Here is a 21,988-nt window from a genome sequence, read left to right as displayed (position 1 = left end):
GTGCGGTGCAAGATTTGTCCAAAAGAGCAGTCTGATCACACACATGAGAATTCATACGGGAGAGAAATCATTTCACTGTTCTGAATGTGGTACACAATTTGCCCATAAGAGCAGCCTAATCACACATGTGAGAATTCATACCGGAGAGAAACCATTCGACTGTTCTAAATGTGGTACCAGGTTTGGCCAAAAGAGCAGTCTGGTTGCACACATGAGAATTCATACCGGAGAGAAACCATTCGACTGTTCTCAATGTGGTACCAGGTTTGGCCAAAAGAGCAGTCTGATCACACACATGAAAATTCATACAGGGGAGAAACCATTTAGCTGTTGTGAGTGTGATAAAAGATTTGTTCGGAAGAGCCATCTTATTTTCCACATGAAAATTCATACAGGAGAGAAACCATATGGATGTACTGAGTGTGGAAAAACTTTTCGACAAAAGTGCAAACTTATTTCACACATGAGGATGCACACAGGAGAGAAAATATTTGACTGTTCTGTTTGTGGTAAAAGATTTCCACACAAGTGTGATTTGGTCAGACACTTGAGAATTCATACAAGAACAAAACAATAGGATTCCTTATTGCCCATGTGTCCATGAGGTGCAGTTATTGGCAGTTGAAGGAAAAGGTCACCATTTTGAAGAGACATCTCTGACATAATGGCAGCAACTGCAGACCTCAAGTCTGGGGCCAGTTGCACTCTGTTAAAAGCAAACCCCAAGAAAATGGAATGAAAGAGTAAAATCATGTGGCTCTTAAACTCTACATCTATAACTCCACCACACACAGCACTGTACAATGTTTTCTTGTGTACATGTTTTCCCATGTTGATAATTCATACAAAAGAGAAACTATTTGTTCAGTATTTTATAAAAGTTTCAGACAAAGTATGAATCTGGATTTCATATTATGAACATCTGTAATGGTCTCCTTTGTTGCTTCTGTTTTTGCTTGCTGTCGCCACAGTACCTCTGTTATTGATTTACAGTTTGATTTGGCACAATGCATAGAAGCAGAGATACTGCAATGCCAACTCAAGATCTCATTTCATTGTGTTCTGTTTGTGAGCTTGCCATGCCGAAATTTCAGCCACTCAGCTGCGGGAGTTGGGGTAATTTACTTCTGGTCGTCTGCCAGCAATATCACCAGATGTATTTGTAAAGGACAGTTTCTGCGTGTTTTCTTGCATTTTCTGCCATGGGTTCAGCAAGTTATCCCCCGAAGTATGTTCAAAGTGTAGCTTGAATGAAGTTCTTGTTGAATTTAAATCATATTCAGAACAAAACTTGCTAATATTATTGATAAGAGCATGCAGACTGTCCGCAACTGAGGCAGAAAATCATGGTCAATAATAAGTAATTGTTCGTAAAATGTGTATAAAAATACAATAAAAGCACATATCATTTGTCATTTTAAAAAGCATCATAGTAAAACTCATAAATCTTAGAACTCATAAAACTTATACATCTTATTATAAGTACTTGGGTTTTATTTTTGATGTTTTGTAGTTTTTCTAAAGGAAGGAGAGCATTATCAGATTCTGTGTGTAGAGCACTGGGAGCCAAGTCATGCCCAGATCTTAGTTTTGGTACATTTACAAAATTGTATAATTCTATGGTTGAATCAGTTTTGTTTCATGCAGCAAGAGTATGGGGCTTTGAGGAGGCCAAGGAATGTAAGGCCATTCAGACTCGGGCCATAAGGTGCTTCCTTGGAGTGCACAAGTACACTACCAAGTTAGCTATTGAAGGGGATATGGGATGGGACAGCTGCTTAACAAAACAGAGATGTGACGTGGTTGGATTGTGGAACCGCCTAACCCAACTGCCAGAGGAAAGGCTTATTAATTGGAGCAGAATGTACAGCCATCCGTAGATAAGGGAAGTCTCTTTCATTTTTCTAGTGCTGGGTCAAGTATATATTTTACAAATAATTTACAGTGTAGTATAAACATTATTAAACAGAAATTGGCAATTAAATGTCAGTAGCAGTGGGAGGTGGATATTTTGAGAAAACCCAAACTAAGAAATTATGTTCAGTTTATGGCACTGTATCCAGTCTGAAGAAAGGTCAAAGATCACTTTGTGCCCAATTGAGAGCTGGTGTCTTCCCCCTGGCAGTTGAGGTGGGTAGGTAAGGGAGACCAGAGGAACAGCATTTGTGTATTTTATGTGATTTAGGAAATGTGGAGAATGAGTTACACTTTGTTTTCCATTGTCCATTGTATGCTAGTTCAAGAAATGTTTTATTTGACAAAATACAAACCGGTGGGTAAGTTTTTGGAGAAAGCTTGGCAGCTACGGTGGAGACAGCTGTACTCGCATGTATGAAATGGTTATATGTTTATATTCACTTTTGTTTGGAGTGTCCTATAAGCCCATTGGGACTGGGCATTGTTGTATGCAAGACACTTAAAGTTTATCTATCATAAATATAATAGTATAGAACTCATAAATAGCACAGTAAAAGTAATAAAACATAATATCATCAATCGCAATAAAAATCAAACACCATAAAAATAATCATAGTATTTCTTCAAAGTAATAACACTTGGAGCATTTACCACATGATGATTGAGGCCGTTCCACAAAGTTACAACTGTATTTGAAAAGAAATGTTTTCTTGAGTCATATCTGCAACTTTGCACCTCAAAAATGTGAGTGTGACCTCTCAAACATGAATAAACTGTATTTTGGGAGAAAAAATTTCCGACCTGAAAAATATATATGGGGGGGGTTTACTCAGTCCAACGACAACATGCAGAGGTGTGCAATAGCAGAAGGCTGCAGGCCTCACTGCAGAAATTTCAGTTTTTTTCCCAGGGTTTCAAAGAAAAATCGGCTGGCATCAATCTTGAAGATGCTGATATTGTTCCAGAAGAACCACTCTCTTTTGCTGAACAACAAAACTCATTGTTAAGAGCAATTCACATTTTATTTTCAGACATAAATTATTTCGATATCACTGAGGTATCACACAGGCAATATGATGAAATATACATACATCATTTATTTCAGTCCGCACAAATCAAAGAAAATATGAGAAGCATCCTATAATAATAATATAATTTCTTAATTTATATAGCACCAAATCATGAGTAATCGCCTCAAGGCGCTTCACAAACATTTAATAGCAGAATAAAATGAAATAAGATTAAAACACAATAAAAAAATGTAACCATAAAAACGTAAAAGAAGTAAAATAAATAAATAAAAAAAAGACACACAATCATATAAAATACTAATGATAAAAATTGCCCCAAGGTTCCTCACTTTGTCAGTATGATGTATAACACATGAACCTAGGCTAAGTGCTAGCTGATCAAATTGATGCTGATGTCTTGCTGGACCAAGAACCATCATTTCAGTCTTATCAGAGTTCAAAAGCAGAAAGTTGCTAGACATCCAACTTCTCACTGCTGCGAGTCAGTCCTGTAAAGATTTTATGTGGATAGGATTTCCAGCAGCTATCGGCATATACAACTGAGTGTCATCAGCATAGCAATGAAAAGCAACCCCAAAACGCCACAAAATGTTCCCAAGGGGTGCCATATACAGGGAAAAAAGCAGGGGACCCAGAACGGATCCCTGCGGTACCCCGAACTTCATGCCCCTAAAATCAGAGGTAGTGTCGTTACACAAAACACAGTGGGAACGACCAGACAGATAAGACGTCAACCATGCAAGAGCAGTTCCAGTAATCCCGAAACAGTTTTCTAGCCTATCAAGTAGAATATGATGATCAACTGTGTCAAACGCAGCACTGCGATCCAGCAATACCAATACTGTAGTAGTATCCGAGTCCATTGCTCGCAGAAGATCATTAACTACTTTAATAAGTGCTGTTTCTGTGGAGTGATGTTTTCTAAAAGCAGACTGCAGTGGCTCAAAAAGGCCATTCTCAGTAAGATAGTCCACAAGCTGCCATGAAACCACCTTTTCCAGAATTTTAGAGCAGAATGACAGATTTGATATCGGCCTATAATTTTTCAATACACCAGGATCAACATTAGATTTCTTGAGTAGTGGTTTAACCACTGCAGATTTAAAATCATTTGGAACAGATCCAGAGTTTAGAGAAAGGTTAACAATTTCCAGCACAGTCGGCCCAAGAATGGGCCAAAGATCCTTAAACAATTTTGTTGGTATAGGATCAAATAAGTTGTGCTTTTAGTAAACATCACGAGTTTCGTCAGCACACCTAGTGAGATACTATTAAATTCCGTGAATCTAGGTAGCACCTCAGTGGTAGTCCCAAGCTCAGTAGCTGGATACAGTGACTGGACCAAAGTATGCTGAGATGTGCTCAACCTAATATCTTCTATTTTCTTTTCGAAATAGTCCAGAAAGTCCTGCGCTGAAAAAGGAGAACGACCAACAGGTGGCTGTCCATGAATAAGAAATGCCACCGTATCAAACAAAAACTTTGAGTTATGCTTGTTTTTGTTGGTCAATTCAGAGTAATAGGTCTGCTTCGTAGCCAATAAAGCATGCTTATAATCTAAAACAGCTTCATGCTACACAAGGTGGAACACCTCTAGTTTGGAACTATGCCATTTCCGTTCCAACCCTCTAGCCTTCTGCCTAAGGTCACGCAAATAACTTGAACCAAGGTGTCTGTGCCTTGGGAAGGCATGGCCTTAATAGAGGAGGCGCAATCTTATCAAGTGTGGTTTTTAGCACTAAATTCAGGCTATCCACAAGACTGTCCACCGACTGAAAATTCATCAAGCTTGAAGTTAAGATTTCTGGTAGTCTCGCTTTGAGTTCAGTCAAAGTTGAAGGTTTAATACGTTGCTGCAATGATAGGCAAGGTTGTTGCTCCACTAAACGCGGCAGCGTAATAGTAAACCTAATAAGCGAGTGGTCAGAGGCTGCTGATGCAAGAGGCAGGATGTCGATGTTTGTGACAGCAAGGCCACATGCAAGAACCAAATCCAGAGTATTACCACTGATATGCGTTGAACCATGAATGAACTGCTGAAATCCTTATGCATCCTGATCCTAAAGGGTCAGACACCTGCCTGCGGTTTCTATCATGATGCCAAAACTCTGAAAAATCACCAGCAAGCCATGCAGTTTGTATGATATTACATGATTTAAATTGACATAAAAGTTTTGTAGTTTCAGAACTGTACACATTGCTAGAGAAGCATCTGACTCCTTGGATCATCAAGACGTCCAGGATATCTGGGATTAACCGTGAGGCCTCACAGCCACCATTCAACCACACAGCGGCTGACAGGATGACACAGATGACCGCTGTCACTGGAGACCACCAGCTGACCTTGTGGCTGGCACTGCGGTGTTCACCAAACTGTTGGGTGCTGAGTCGAGGAGTTCCTAGTCTGGCAATGTGGACAGCTTTGTTGGGTGGATCTCAAGCAGCACGTTTTTCCCTCAGATAAAAAAGTATTTAGAGTAAAACAGAAATCATCAATATTTACAGAATTGATTGACTTAATTTTGTAAAATTAATATAAACACATAAAGGTTAATATATCAGTGATATACGAATGACATAATAAAGCATTAAGGCTTTTTTCCATTGTGGTCCATGTGAGGCTAAAACTGGACAACACTGGAGCTCGATTACACATGTAGTACAGATTGCAAAGACATAATCTCATCAATTAATGTAAGTCGCAATAAGTGTATGTGTGTGTTTGTGTATATATATATATATATATACGAGGTCTGTCAATAAAGTATAGGTCCTTTTTATTTTTTTCAAAAACTATATGGCTTTCATTCATATGTTTTTACGTCAGACATGCTTGAACCCTCGTGCACATGCGTGAGTTTTTCCACGCCTGTCGGTGACGTCATTCGCCTGTGAGCACTCCTTGTGGGAGGAGTCGTCCAGCCCCTCGTCGGAATTCCTTTGTCTGAGAAGTTGCTGAGAGACTGGCGCTTTGTTTGATCAAAATTTTTTCTAAACCTGTGAGGCACATCAAAGTGGACACGGTTCGAAAAATTAAGCTGGTTTTCGGTGAAACTTTTAACGGCTGATGAGAGATTTTGAGGTGATACTGTCGCTTTAAGGACTTCCCACGGTGCAAGACGTCGCGCAGCGCTCTCAGGCGCCGTCATCACCCTGTTTCAAGCTGAAAACCTCCACATTTCAGGCTCTATTGATCCAGAACATCGTGAGAGAACAGAGAAGTTTCAGAAGAAGTCGGTTTCAGCATTTTATCCGGATATTCCACTGTTAAAGGAGATCATTAACACCTAAACAGAAAAAAACAAGGTTACAATGGGCTAAGGAAAAGCAATTGTGGACTGTGGATGACTGGATGAAAGTCATATTCAGTGATGAATCTCGAATCTGCTATGGGCAAGGTGATGATGCTGGAACTTTTGTTTGGTGCCTTTCCAATGAGATTTATAAAGATGACTGCCTGAAGAGAACATGTAAATTTCCACAGTCATTGATGATATGGGGCTGCATGTCAGGTAAAGGCACTGGGGAGATGGCTGTCATTACATCATCAATAAATGCACAAGTTTATGTTGATATTTTGGACAATTGAAAGGATGTTTGGGGATGATGAAATCATTTTTCAAGATGATAATGCATCTTGCCATAGAGCAAAAACTGCAAAAACATTCCTTGCAAAAAGACACATAGGGTCAATGTCATGGCATAGGGTCAGTGTCAACGAGCAGATCTGATTTGATGCAGGTGTTAGTTTGGGGGATGAAAATTTACAGGGTGATTCCATAATTTTTTCCTCAGAATTGAGTGATTCCATATTTTTTTCCTCTGCTTGGTCTAAAAAAGTAACCGTTACTGACTGCCACAATCTTTTTTTCTTGATTTCTTATAGTGTTTCTTAAAGCCAGAAAGTTGCCATTTGAAATGACTTTAGTTTTGTGTCATGTCTGTGATCTGCTTTTTTTTACAAAATTAAACAACTGAATGAACATCCTCTGAGGCCGGTGATTCCTTAATTTTTGCCAGGGGTTGTAGATTACCAACTGTGGGTGATGATTTTCCTACGTCAAATATTGTGTTTCGAGTTTCACCTTCAGTCTGCCGATCACAGCTCAGCGGATTGCAGGCAAAACTGCAAACGATGCACCCTGGCTAAGGTAAAACAGTTTGTTTTGTAAGGATGGCGCCAAAACACGTCTGATGAAAACATTTAGCCGTATTTGAGGAGAAAATTTGATTTCACTGTGGAAAATGTGTTGGATGTTGTCTGTTTATGGGAGTTTTATAGGGGCTTGGTGTTTCGTTCCTTTGTGTGTTTGAGTGTGTGTGTCTCTGAGCTCCTCTGTCTTGTGGCCGTGTCCTTCTCTGCCCTCTGACTGGTGGACACGCCTCCTCAGGCTGTTAGTTGCGGGGCTGCAGGTTAGGTGTGTGCGTGTGTTTTTGCACTGATCGTCTCCCCTTCTTGCAGACGTTTTGTGTCAGACACGTTTTGCCTCCTGTCTTCTTTATTTGTCTACATCACTTCTGTCTGTGTGGTGGCTGCTGTCCTTCCTTGTTTCACCTCTGTGTCTCTACCGTTCAGTCACATCTTGTGTTAATGTGGGTGTGGGGTTTTGAATCAGTCATGCATTTCCTTTTATGATTCTGTTTTATTTTATTGTGGCTAATAGTCAAGTCTTTGTCAGGTTATATATGGTGTGTATCTTTACTCATTTTGAGTGGGTTGTTTTTATTATGCACTAGCTGGGGTACCCGGCGCTACCCGGGTTAACCCATGTAGACATAAGCCAAATGCCATTCATTTTAATCAAAACAATTGCCCAACATTTGTTTTTGTAATGCTGATGTCTTATAAATATAATAGTTAATGGGCTAAAGTTTGTCCAGCAGAACTATAGGAGGTGGACTCCCCAAACTAAGTAGAAATACTTGGTTAAGAGACAAACACATTTGAAGTCCTTCATGCAGACTTTGTTTTGCAATCAAATTTATAATGAAATTACACACAAAAGGTAGGTAACAGTAAATGTAAATATCAATCAAAACTGAGGTAGTGGTGTATTTCACTGTTTTTACATTGCAATTTTACAAACATAAAATGAATATATTCAGACAGGAAGGCAAACTGGGTTGTACATGACAGTCAGGTGCTGAAGGAAGGAAACGGAGATGGCCAACAATGGCTGGAAATTTGAATCTGCCTGGTCATAACTGCAGCCTAAGCATGTTGTTGTTTTGCTGAGTGTGCTGTGGCTGTGCTGTGCTGAGTGTGCTGTAGAAAGGGATTAAATAAACAGAGATGGCCAACACATATACAGGGCTGGAAATTTGAATCTGCCTGGTCATACCCACAGCCGGCTATTTTGGGGGTAATTTTCAGTTCAGTTTTTTAAAAAATGGTACCAGTTTGTTCCCCATGTGATGGGGATTCAGAATATATATAGTGTTTAGGGCTACATATTATAGTTTGGGAGTTTATCCCGGACAGACAGACGTAGCCCTTTATGTATACAGATTTCAGTTTCAGGTTTTCCGTCTTGGTCTTGCTGGATTTTCCGTTTTCTGTGTTTATGGTTTGCTGCCCTCTAGCGTCGTCTTTTGGTTAATACACATCATCTCAATCAGTATCACCTGTTCCCCTGTGTATTGGCTGTCTATTTAAACCTCCTTTGTTTGATTTTCTGTGCGGACTTATTACACTGTGTATGGTTTTTCCTGCATCGTGTTTCAGCACGTTTTTTCACAGTTGTGAGTTTTTCTGTTTTGATTTTGTTGGACTTTGTACCTTTTGACCTGAGCTGTTTTTCCCACATCCCCCGTGAAGGGTTGAAAGTGTATTTTCATTCTTTATTCTGCACCAGCCTCTCCTGATGTTGGTTTTACACTTGGACATGACTTCCTGTATTTTTGGTCCTTAATTCCCCAATCCCTTCAGAGGGTTTGAAATTGTCTTATGTTCTTTTTCCCTGCTCAAGCCTCTCTGATTTTTGAACTACACTTGGACATTAATTTCTTGTATTTTGTTGGAACTTGATTTCCCCACTCCCTTGGTCGGGTTTGTAATTGTATCTTTATTCCTCCTGTAATAGTATCTTTGATTCACGTTTGGACATTAAACTTTTGCATATTTTTGGAACTTACCGTTGAGTTCGGCTGACCTGCATTTCTGGGGTTTATCTTATTCATTGAGAGCTGCTAAACAAAATGAATGTTTATGCTGGGGATTTCGAGTAATTATGCCAGATAGTCTGAAAGATAGGTTACTTACAGAGCTACATGCAGAATCAAAGGGTCAGATGCTTCTCGTATTGATTGATGCATGTGCAAGATAAAACAAATTCTACTTTATTAATTTATATTAAATTAAGTAAAGAATCTCCACACCGCAGACATGTTTATGTGCGCCTCCTGCTCAAACTGGTGCCGTAGTCTGCTGTGCTTTACGGCAATAAACTGTCATGATCCGTACATTCCACATACACACCGTACACTTTCCACGCGTCGGCAACGCTTCCCAACGCGTCGTGACGTCAAACGCTTCGCTTCGGAAGCGGCAAGGTGGGCGGAGATTGCCATGTCACACTCTGACTGTTTCCACAACCCGAAAAAAGTTGAGCGATCGCCATCTTGAATTTGCGTCACCTGAACCACAAAAAAGCCTTAAAAAACAGCAGTAGAACGATTCTCCCATCACCCTGCTGGATGAAGTTTTTTTCAGCTACTTTTCGGAGTGACGCCAACCAAGGGAGGACTGACGACTTGGTGGGATATCGATCAAACCGCGATAGCGGGCCGACCCGCACGGAGAAGCCGGGATTTGGGGCATCACCCCCGGGCAGACCGAGGCAGGCAGCCGGGGTGATGGAGCAAACCCACTCAGTCCGAAATCTCCCACTTTTTGGATATATGCGAAGTCCGAGTTTCACCAATGGAGTTTAGTTCTGCAACTTTATCGAGGTGAGAATAATATTAAAATAAAATGTGATGTTTACTGAACTGCTGTGAAGGTTTAATGATCAGCTAACGTTAGCTTAGCCTTTTAGCACAGTTAATGTGACTCAACGCTTTAATTTGTAAATGGTTTAGTCTTTTTTATTTTTACCAAATAAAACTACAGCTTTTTTCGGAGAATACAAAAGCTCAACTTTAAATAACTTTTTTTTTTTTCAGGCGTTTTTCCCATTGTTTTGTTTTTTTTCTTTTTTTTTTAATATAAACTGTTTAGTGTTTCTTTATATTTTAAGAAATATTTTTATTTGTCCCAATCAGGAACATTTGCTGTGCAGACAACCTAAATACAGATGCACTTCAAAAACTTCCATTGAGGAGCTGAACACCACGAAGTCCAGTCAGAAGAAAACATCTCTGCTCTTCAAAATCGGAGAAAAGTGTCTTCAGCAACATCACCAGAGTTCAAAGCTGCAGAAGAGACCTTCATCTGGTCCCGAGAATCCAGCATAACATCACCTGCTTCTAAATAAAAGGCTCTTTCAATAGCAACTATTTTATTATTTTTTAAAAAGCTGTTTCATTTTATATTTTAACAATAAATGAATGGATCATTAAAAATGTCCACGAAATCAAAGTCAAAAGACATTTGCACAAGTAGAAGCTCTCCACTTATTGTGCTCAAATTCATATTTTAGAAATGACTCTGTCCTGATAACAACATTAAAGGCAGTTACATATTTTGATGTAATTACAAGTTGAAATGACCATTAAAAAAAAATGAGGTTTCTGTCACAGAAATCCTACTTTACAATCACACTGCAGTCATTGTTAAATTATTTCCTGTTGCATTTATAATAAACATTTGTATTTATTTACAGTGTCTGTTTTTCTGGTTGAAATGAGATAAATACGAGATCTGTCAATAAAGTAACGGTCCTTTTTATTTTTTTCAAAAACTATATGGATTTCATTCATATGTTTTTACGTCAGACATGCTTGAACCCTCGTGCGCATGCGTGAGTTTTTCCACACCTGTCGGTGACGTCATTCGCCTGTGAGCACGCCTTGGGAAGGAGTGGTCCCGCCCCCTCGTTGGATTTTCATTGTCTGGAAATGGCGAAATGATTTGGACTTTTTTTCCATCAGAATTTTTTCAGAAGCTGTTAGAGACTGGCACCTGGAAACCATTCTAAAAATGTATCTGGCTTTTGGTGAAAATTTTACGGGCTTCACAGAGAATAAGGTCTGTTAGTACAGCTTTAAGGACCCCTTTAAGGACGCTCGGCGCGCCATGCTCCGAGCTGCGACGACGCGGCACAAGCCACCGGACCATTTCTGAGGTGATGGCTCTGTGGATACGAGACCGTCGTGTGCTCTTTCTCTGGTTATCACAAGAGCTGGACATCAGCCATTTTCCGGCAGATTTCACTTTTAACGAGATTTTATCATGGAAAGCCGCGCGGAGGCGTCGCGCGTCACAACCGATCCATGTCTTTATGTCTGTAAGACAATCCTGCAGTTTAGCTAATTGGTGTATGTCCTCTGGCTTCATGGATAGATAAAGCTGGGTATCATCTGCGTAACAATGAAAATTTAAGCAATACCGTCTAATAATACTGCCTAAGGGAAGCATGTATAAAGTGAATAAAATTGGTCCTAGCACAGAACCTTGTGGAACTCCATAATTAACTTTAGTCTGTGAAGAAGATTCCCCATTTACATGAACAAATTGTAATCTATTAGACAAATATGATTCAAACCACCGCAGCGCAGTGCCTTTAATACCTATGGCATGCTCTAATCTCTGTAATAAAATTTTATGGTCAACAGTATCAAAAGCAGCACTGAGGTCTAACAGAACAAGCACAGAGATGAGTCCACTGTCCGAGGCCATAAGAAGATCATTTGTAACCTTCACTAATGCTGTTTCTGTACTATGATGAATTCTAAAACCTGACTGAAACTCTTCAAATAGACCATTCCTCTGCAGATGATCAGTTAGCTGTTTTACAACTACCCTTTCAAGAATTTTTGAGAGAAATGGAAGGTTGGAGATTGGCCTATAATTAGCTAAGATAGCTGGGTCAAGTGATGGCTTTTTAAGTAATGGTTTAATTACTGCCACCTTAAAAGCCTGTGGTACATAGCCAACTAACAAAGATAGATTGATCATATTTAAGATCGAAGCATTAAATAATGGTAGGGCTTCCTTGAGCAGCCTGGTAGGAATGGGGTCTAATAAACATGTTGATGGTTTGGATGAAGTAACTAATGAAAATAACTCAGACAGAACAATCGGAGAGAAAGAGTCTAACCAAATACCAGCATCACTGAAAGCAGCCAAAGATAACGATACGTCTTTGGGATGGTTATGAGTAATTTTTTCTCTAATAGTTAAAATTTTGTTAGCAAAGAAAGTCATGAAGTCATTACTAGTTAAAGTTAATGGAATACTCAGCTCAATAGAGCTCTGACTCTTTGTCAGCCTGGCTACAGTGCTGAAAAGAAACCTGGGGTTGTTCTTACTTTCTTCAATTAGTGATGAGTAGAAAGATGTCCTAGCTTTACGGAGGACTTTTTTATAGAGCAACAGACTCTTTTTCCAGGCTAAGTGAAGATCTTCTAAATTAGTGAGACGCCATTTCCTCTCCAACTTACGGGTTATCTGCTTTAAGCTACAAGTTTGTGAGTTATACCACGGAGTCAGGCACTTCTGATTTAAAGCTCTCTTTTTTAGAGGAGCTACAGCATCCAAAGTTGTCTTCAATGAGGATGTAAAACTATTGACGAGATACTCTATCTCACTTACAGAGTTTAGGTAGCTACTCTGCACTGTGTTGGTATATGGCATTAGAGAACATAAAGAAGGAATCATATCCTTAAACCTAGTTACAGCGCTTTCTGAAAGACTTCTAGTGTAATGAAACTTATTCCCCACTGCTGGGTAGTCCATCAGAGTAAATGTAAATGTTATTAAGAAATGATCAGACAGAAGGGAGTTTTCAGGGAATACTGTTAAGTCTTCTATTTCCATACCATAAGTCAGAACAAGATCTAAGATATGATTAAAGTGGTGGGTGGACTCATTTACTTTTTGAGCAAAGCCAATAGAGTCTAATAATAGATTAAATGCAGTGTTGAGGCTGTCATTCTCAGCATCTGTGTGGATGTTAAAATCGCCCACTATAATTATCTTATCTGAGCTAAGCACTAACTCAGACAAAAGGTCTGAAAATTCACAGAGAAACTCACAGTAACGACCAGGTGGACGATAGATAATAACAAATAAAACTGGTTTTTGGGACTTCCAATTTGGATGGACAAGACTAAGAGTCAAGCTTTCAAATGAATTAAAGCTCTGTCTGGGTTTTTGATTAATTAATAAGCTGGAATGGAAGATTGCTGCTAATCCAGGCACCGTCTCTACGGGGATGGGGTAATGAGGGGATGGCAGGGGGAGAGAAGCTGCAGAGAGGTGTGTAAGACTACAACTCTGCTTCCTGGTCCCAACCCTGGATAGTCACGGTTTGGAGGATTTAAGAAAATTGGCCAGATTTCTAGAAATGAGAGCTGCTCCATCCAAAGTGGGATGGATGTCGTCTTTCCTAACAAGACCAGGTTTTCCCAAGAAGCTTTGCCAATTATCTATGAAGCCCACCTCATTTTTTGGACACCACTCAGACAGCCAGCAATTCAAGGAGAACATGCGGCTAAACATGTCACTCCCGGTCTGATTGGGGAGGGGCCCAGAGAAAACTACAGAGTCCGACATTGTTTTTGCAAAGTTACACACCGATTTAATGTTAATTTTAGTGACCTCCGATTGGCGTAACCAGGTGTCATTACTGCCGACGTGAATTACAATCTTACCAAATTTACGCTTAGCCTTAGCCAGCAGTTTCAAATTTCCTTCAATGTCGCCTGCTCTGGCCCCCGGAAGACAATTGACTATGGTTGCTGGTGTCGCTAACTTCACATTTCGCAAAACAGAGTCGCCAATAACCAGAGTTTGATCCTCGGCGGGTGTGTCGTCGAGTGGGGAAAAACGGTTAGAGATGTGAATGGGTTGGCGGTGTACACGGGACTTCTGTTTAGGGCTACGCTTCCTCCTCACAGTCACCCAGTCAGCCTGCTTTCCCGGCTGCTCGGGATCTGCCAGAGGGTAACTAACGGCGGCTAAGCTACCTTGGTCCGCACCGACTACAGGGGCCTGGCTAGCTGTAGAATTTTCCATGGTGCGGAGCCGAGTCTCCAATTCGCCCAGCCTGGCCTCCAAAGCTACGAATAAGCTACACTTATTACAAGTACCGTTACTGCTAAAGGAGGCCGAGGAATAACTAAACATTTCACACCCAGAGCAGAAAAGTGCGGGAGAGACAGGAGAAGCCGCCATGCTAAATCGGCTAAGAGCTAGTAGCTACGCTAAGCTAGCGGATTCCTAAAAACACGCAAAGTGAATAATGTGTAAATAATTTAGAGGTGATTCAGCAGAAGGAGTGCTTTAGTTAAGGCACGTAAAGATTACACTGGGAAACAAATCGTAATCTAGATAACTAGATCAATCTAACTGCGCAGATTAAACAGCTAACAGATACAGAAAAACACAGCTGTGCTCCGGAACAGGAAGTGATACAATACCGCAGTGAGAGCCAACCACCATTCTAGTTTTGATCTGTCAGTTTGTGTGTTCATTATTGATCTTTTGTTCTTCACTTTTTTATTTTGCTCATCTCATTTGTGTTATCAGCTATGCTGTTATGTTGAGTTTTGTTTTTTGTTATCATGTAGTCACTGTTTTCTTATAGTTTGTTTAACCACTTTGTTTCTTAGTCAGTTCCTGTTTAGTTTAGCTTTAGTATTTATTTTCCATGTATTCTCTGATTAGTTCTCATGTTTGTGCCCGGTTCATTGTTATATTTCATTCTGTCCTCTGTCCCTGTTTATAGTTACCTGTTTCCCTCATGCCCCTCTGATTATGTTCCCACTCCACTGCACCTGCCTTGTGTCTGTCTCTCACTTTGATTCAGTCTGCTTTGTGTTTTCTTTCACTCACGCTCTCTGCACCTGCTCACGCATCTTTGCCTATAACATCACTCAACTTGGTGCACTCCCTTCCTTACTAGCTTGCTCTGTGCTGAGACTTTGTTCACTAGCCATGCCCCCTTTCTAGATTGTTCTTCAAGTGCACTTAATTAACACCGTCCTTAACTTAAACACCTCCCAGCCATCACTCCCTTGCCAGTTTGTTGTCATTGTACACATTCCAACTTTATGTTTCAGTCCTGATTTTTGCCTTGCTGTGTACCATATTTTTGCTCTGTTCTCCTCGACCATGCCTCTTGCCTCATCCCGGATGTTTGTGTTTGCTCGTGACCCCTGCTCAACAATGACTGTGTTTTTGCCTGATCCTGATTGTACCTCTGCTCCACTGCTTGCTCACATGTGTACTGAATCAGAGACTGGAATAAAGACCATGTTTTCTCTTACACCTAAGCCAAGTTTGGGAGTCTGCATTGTGGGTCCAGCCACTACAATTGCCGGGCAGCCACCCGCCTCGACAAGGTCGAGTGGTGGGTGCCAAGTTGTTTAAATTTCTTATTCTTTTTGTGATTTTATTCAACTGTTTTGTGTTGTTTTCATTTTCGGTCTTTATTGTCTTATGTTGGGGAAAGTGTAGTGACACGGACCCACAACGGGGACGCAAATGAACGGTCAATAGATGAGCCAAAAGGTAACAATTTAATGTTGTGAATGTGCACAACGAATATACAGACAATCTCAGAATCTGATAGCAGTCAATACACAAAGGTGACGTGTGGGCAGGCTCAAGGATAGAAGACGTCTGTCCTGAGAAGAGCCGGAACCACACGATTTCCGCCGCCACCGAACCTGGTGAATACTGGAGCCGCCAAGTCCCGAATTCCCAGGTGATCACCGTCCCCGACTGTCGGATCTGGTACTGCTGGCGAGGAGCACAAACAGTGAGATGTGGGTGTGTGCACACCCAGTAACCAAAACAGTCAGAAGGTGGAAAGTCACCTCCACCTCTAATCACACACTCGTGCAGCTCCTGTTAACCACTTATCTGGTTTGGGTATGAAGCGAAGACGTCGCTGTTCACACCAAACACCAATCCAGCAGATAAGGCACACAACAGGAAAGCGGCTGCAAAAAGAGTTCAGACTATGACACAGTTTTCAGTACAGCAGAGAATTACCTTCACAGGTAGATGATATCTCGGCAGCGAGGTGGAGATGACATCCGGCTTTTATGGAGTGATGAAATGATGGGTGACAGCTGTCATGAGTTGATGTGTGACAGCTGTCACTTGCGGTTGTGTCCGTGGCGGCAGCGCCCTCTCATGCCTGAAGCCCGCACTTCAGGCAGGGCGCCCTCTGGTGGTGGGCCAGCAGTACATCCTCTTCTGGTGGCCCACACAACAGTCTTAGTTTATGAAAGCTGTCCATTTTGGTTTCATTGTTTTTGTCAGGATCTCAGAGCAGCTGAGCTCAGCAGATGATAGGAGGCACAATGCAGACTCTCAAACAGGTAGTAGGATATTAAAGACTTTATAGTAATTACAGGCAGTGGTCTGGTACACAAAGAAGCAGTCAGCAAGGCGATGGTACAGGCAGGCGTAAAGCAATGGCGTAGTCAAAAATAACCAGACTAAGGTCGAGAGCACGGCAAACAGTAGTAAGTGGGCAGAGACAAAAACGAGGTCCAGGAAACAAGCATGGTCAGGCACGGTGAGGCAATAAAGTACAAAAACAAGCAACACAGATCGAGAGCAGAAGAAACGGAATGAAGATATTAGAATAAACGAACTAGCAATTGCAAACAGAACTCACAGGGCTTAAATACATGGACAAACAAAGATAAGAGACAAGGCAAGAGAGTGAAGTGACAAGTGGGCAAACAGAAGACAAACAAAATGGGGCGTGGCCAACAGGAACAAGGAGGTGCTGGTGAAGGGCAAGAGAGTGTTGTGATCTGAGGGTGTGACAGTGATACAAATGAAACTGGGTGTGAAACATGAAGAACACAGATGAGGAGGAACTGACAAGGGAGTGCAGTGACATAACCAGAATCCATAATCTAACTAGAAGCACTTGGAGAGCGCAAACCTCCGCTAAGGCCATAGGATCACTGACGTGACATGGAATACCCTTTGGCAAAGAGACCTATTCCACGTCGGTTCACGCATCTACCGTCATGTTTCAGATTCAGTGGTTAAACCCTTAGATCTTCAGCAAACGTATTTATAAAGAGAAATGGCATGAACTACACAAGTTTTTTTTAATTTTCTAATAAGTTTATTCAATGAGGAGAAACAAATGCTAAATTATTGTTGTGTCATAACTTAATTTTTGTTCAGCCTTTGTGACCCGTCTTCATGAAGTTAGATGCAAAAATGTTGAAATTGGCCCTATCCTGCAATGATAAAGAATCCTTAAAAGAAATTACTGGATCAGGATCGTGTTCCGGATCATTACCAAAATTTAATGACTTCTAAGTTAGGCCAATTACACCCCTAGTAAAACTTTCATTGAAATCTGTTGAGGATTTTTTGAGTAATCCTGCTAACAACCAACCAACAAACAAACGGACGCGACCAAAAACATAACCTCCTTCGCGGAGGTAATAATACTAAAATATTGAGACCGAGACAAACAAAAAACTCTAGACAGAATGAAATCTTAACATGAACAGAATAACAACAGGTGACAAATGGTTAAGACTGAAAAGAAGGTAACAGGTAAATCAAAAACTAAAACTAGGACAGAACTGATGAGTGGAAAACATATAAAACACAAAATAATTAAACTAACACTTTGGTGGTAAACCTGCCAAATAAAAACAGTGACAAAGCAATCATGAACAAAATCAAAGACAGTGGATTAAAGAAAAACAAAACAAGAATCGTACTAAATATGTGGCTGATTTGTGAAGAACAGAAACAAGCTGTGAAAAAAGCAAAATAAACAGATGATCAAAAACCAAGTCAAAGACATCAATACAGCAAGGCTGATGGAAAATAAAAAGGTCAAGACCTGAGTAGGAGCAAATCCTGACAGTTTTTGTATATTTTCTGAGTTCTGTATGTCTTTGTTTTGTGTATTTTATTACTTGTTGGCTTGTATGCCTTTAGCCTAGTTTGTTTGTAGCTAAACTTTTTTTTTTTCTTTTTTTTTTATTGTGTTTTCTTTTGAAGAGTTCCCCTGCTAATTGTTTTTATTTATTTTCAGTTGCTGGGCAACAGTGGTGGTGTAGGGGCCCAGGGTGTTGGATCCCCCCTTGGTGTTTTGTGTTTCAACCCCCCAGGATTGGATCTTCAATGTGCATGTGTCACGTGTTATTGGGGTGCTTATATTTTTTTCTTAGGGGCCATCACTGGGTGTCTCCTCTTCCTCCTCCCCACCATTAAGCCCTAGCTCCTGAATAATCCTTTGTTTTTTTTAGTGTTGACTATTTGCTGACCTTTTTAAAAAAAAAAAAAAAAAAAATTTGTAACCATGTTGGAATTACTTTGAAAGAATACATGTGGATTACATGTATGTATGTACATACATTTGGATTACTTGTAATCTGATTACTTTTGGAATACATTTCAAAGTAATCCTACCCAACCTTGTTTTATTATATATATATATATATATATATATATATATATATATATATATATATATATATATATATATATATATATATATATATATATATATATATATATATATATATATATATATATATATATATTGGAAGGGATTTGCATATAGTTTTTGGTACCATTTAAGGGGACTAAACAGGTCCAACCCAGCCTCATTGTACCATGCTCTCCACAAAAATGTATGATAACCATCCCATGATGGCAGCTATAGCCTGGTAGGGGTCACTCAGGTTGACACAGGGGTCAACATTTAAAAATGCTCCAATCACATTGAAAAAAAAAATTATATATATATATATATATATATATATACACACACACACACACACCACATATTATATGTATAGCACATTATTTATATTATTATTATTTATATTAGATTTATATCATATTATTTGCCCGATCACAGGGATTCCAAGTAGGTATAGTGTGGACTATATGTGGCTGAACTTTACAGAGTTATGGAGTAAAAACTGCAAACGTGATGCCAATTAATTATTGCATCACTTATTTATACAAATGGTTTTACAAGGCAGCTTGGACCATCTATCAAGAGTTTTGCACATTTTCACCTTTTCTTTGCCTTTGCCCTATCTGAAATTGATATCACAACATCTAGGTTTAATTGATAAGATTAATAACCCCAAGAGCCTTAAACATTTTCATATTTATGGCTTCCTGAATACAAACTGACCTGATTTTAAAGAACCCCAAATAGACCCAGTTAGGCCATCGCTTAAATATTGCTTAAAAAAATCTTCACATCCCACTTTAGTTCCAGTATGCTGAAAAGCTACATGAAATAAAAATAATTTTATATGGCTTCTCAGATCCACTTAGTGCAGAACTGCAGTAAAATGTAGGTACAAACTAATACTGATTAAACATTTTAGCTGTTAAAAATAATAGTCGTAGTAGTATCATCAGTATCACTTCAGGAGACAGCGCGGAGGTCAGCACTCCCCCATCCACATCAACAACACCGAGGTGGAGCAGGTCAGCAGCTTCAAGTTCCTCGGCATCCACATCACCGAGGACTTATCCTGGACCTTACATGCAGACACTGTGGTTAAGAAAGCCCGGCAGAGACTCTATTTCCTGAGAAGGCTGAAGACATTTGGCACAAACACCACCATCCTCACGAACGTCTACAGGTGCATCATCGAGAGTGTGCTGACGGGCTGCCTCACAGTGTGGTACGGGAGCTGCACCAGCCAGAGTCAGAAAGCACTGCAGAGGGTGGTGTGCACGGCTGAGGACCTCACTGGCAGCAGTCTTCCCACCATCCAGGACATTTACCACAGTCGGTGCCAGCGTAAGGCACGCAGCATCATTAAGGATCACACTCACCCCGCAAAAGGACTATTCGAACTGTTACCCTCTGGCAGGAGGTATAGGAGTCTGCCAGCCCATACCAAAAGACTCAGGAACAGTTACTATCCACAGGCTGTCAGACCACTGAACTCTAAATAACACAGAATTATGATAATAACACTGCACTAAGCCACTTCTTTAACACTATATGTCTATTGCTGTTATCAATGTGGCTGTATCTTGTATGTCACCACCTTACCTTTCATAACTCATCTCAGTTTTTACTATTTATTATTACCTGTGCAATAACTTGCTACACAACTGTGCAATATGTCATGTGCAATAATACTATGTGCAATATGAACAATACTAAAACCTGACTACTGCTGACTATTATTATTATTATTATTTTATTTTTTTTTTTTTACATATGCTTATATTTTCGGTATTTACAACCCCTGGCAAAAATTATGGAATCACTGGCCTCGGAGGATGTTCATTCAGTTGTTCATTCAGTAAATTTTCATCCCCAAAACTAACACCTGCAAATCAAATCAGATCTGCTTGTTAGTCTGCATCTAAAAAGGAGTGATCACACCTTGGAGAGCTGTTGCACCAAGTGGACTGACATGAATCATGGCTCCAACACGAGAGATGTCAATTGAAACAAAGGAGAGGATTATCAAACTCTTAAAAGAGGGTAAATCATCACGCAATGTTGTAAAAGATGTTGGTTGTTCACAGTCAGCTGTGTCTAAACTCTGGACCAAATACAAACAACATGGGAAGGTTGTTAAAGGCAAACATACTGGTAGACCAAGGAAGACATCAACACGTCAAGACAGAAAACTTAAAGCAATATGTCTCAAAAATCGAAAATGCACAACAAAACAAATGAGGAATGAATGGGAGGAAACTGGAGTCAACATCTGTGACCGAACTGTAAGAAACCGCCTAAAGGAAATGGGATTTACATACAGAAAAGATAAACGAAAGCCATCATTAACACCTAAATAGAAAAAAACAAGGTTACAATGGGCTAAGGAAAAGCAATTGTGGACTGTGGATGACTGGATGAAAGTCATATTCAGTGATGAATCTCGAATCTGCATTGGGCAAGGTGATGATGCTGGAACTTTTGTTTGGTGCCATTCCAATGAGATTTATAAAGATGACACTTGGACACTTTTCTTATCCCATCAATTGAAAGGTTGTTTGGGGATGATGAAATCATTTTTCAAGATGATAATGCATCTTGCCGTAGAGCAAAAACTGTGAAAACATTCCTTGCAAAAAGACACATAGGGTCAATGTCATGGCCTGCAAATAGTCCGGATCTTAATTCAATTGAAAATCTTTGGTGGAAGTTGAAGAAAATGGTCCATGACAAGGCTCCAACCTGCAAAGCTGATCTGGCAACAGCAATCAGAGACTGCAAGCTGTTATAAAAGCCAGAGGTGGTGCAACAAAATACTAGTGATGTGTTGGAGCATTCTTTTGTTTTTCATGATTCCATAATTTTTTCCTCAGAATTGAGTGAGTCCATATTTTTTTCCCTCTGCTTGGTCTAAAAAAGTAACCGTTACTGACTGCCACAATTATTTTTCCTGATTTCTTATAGTGTTTCTTAAAGCCAGAAAGTTGCCATTTGAAATGACTTTAGTTTTGTGTCATGTCTGTGATCTGCTTTTTTTCTACAAAATTAAACAACTGAATGAACATCCTCCGAGGACGGTGATTCCATAATTATTGCCAGGGGTTGTATATTGCATGCTATTAGTACTTCCTGCGAGTTTGAACAGTCCTTCTCATCCTAAGCATTTCTGTTGTGAAAGTGTAGTGACACGGACCCACAACAGGGGGCGCAAATGAACGGACAATAGAAGGAGTCAACTTTGAACACTTTACTGTTGTGAATGCCACAACCATACACAGCAGATTATAGAATGATACAACGTCAATGGATAAAGGTGTCGTGTGGGCAGGCTCGACGATAGGAGACGTCCGTCTAGAGAAGAACCGGAACCACACGATTTCCTCCGCCACCGAACCCGAAGGATACTGGAGCCGCCAGGTCCCGAGTCTCCCAGGTGGCCACCGTCTCCGCGTG

This window comes from Thalassophryne amazonica, chromosome 7 (genome assembly GCF_902500255.1).
Source record: "Thalassophryne amazonica chromosome 7, fThaAma1.1, whole genome shotgun sequence".
Classification (NCBI taxonomy): domain Eukaryota; kingdom Metazoa; phylum Chordata; class Actinopteri; order Batrachoidiformes; family Batrachoididae; genus Thalassophryne; species Thalassophryne amazonica.
The sequence above is the reverse complement of the archived record's forward strand: the minus strand, read 5'-3'. Positions refer to the sequence as shown.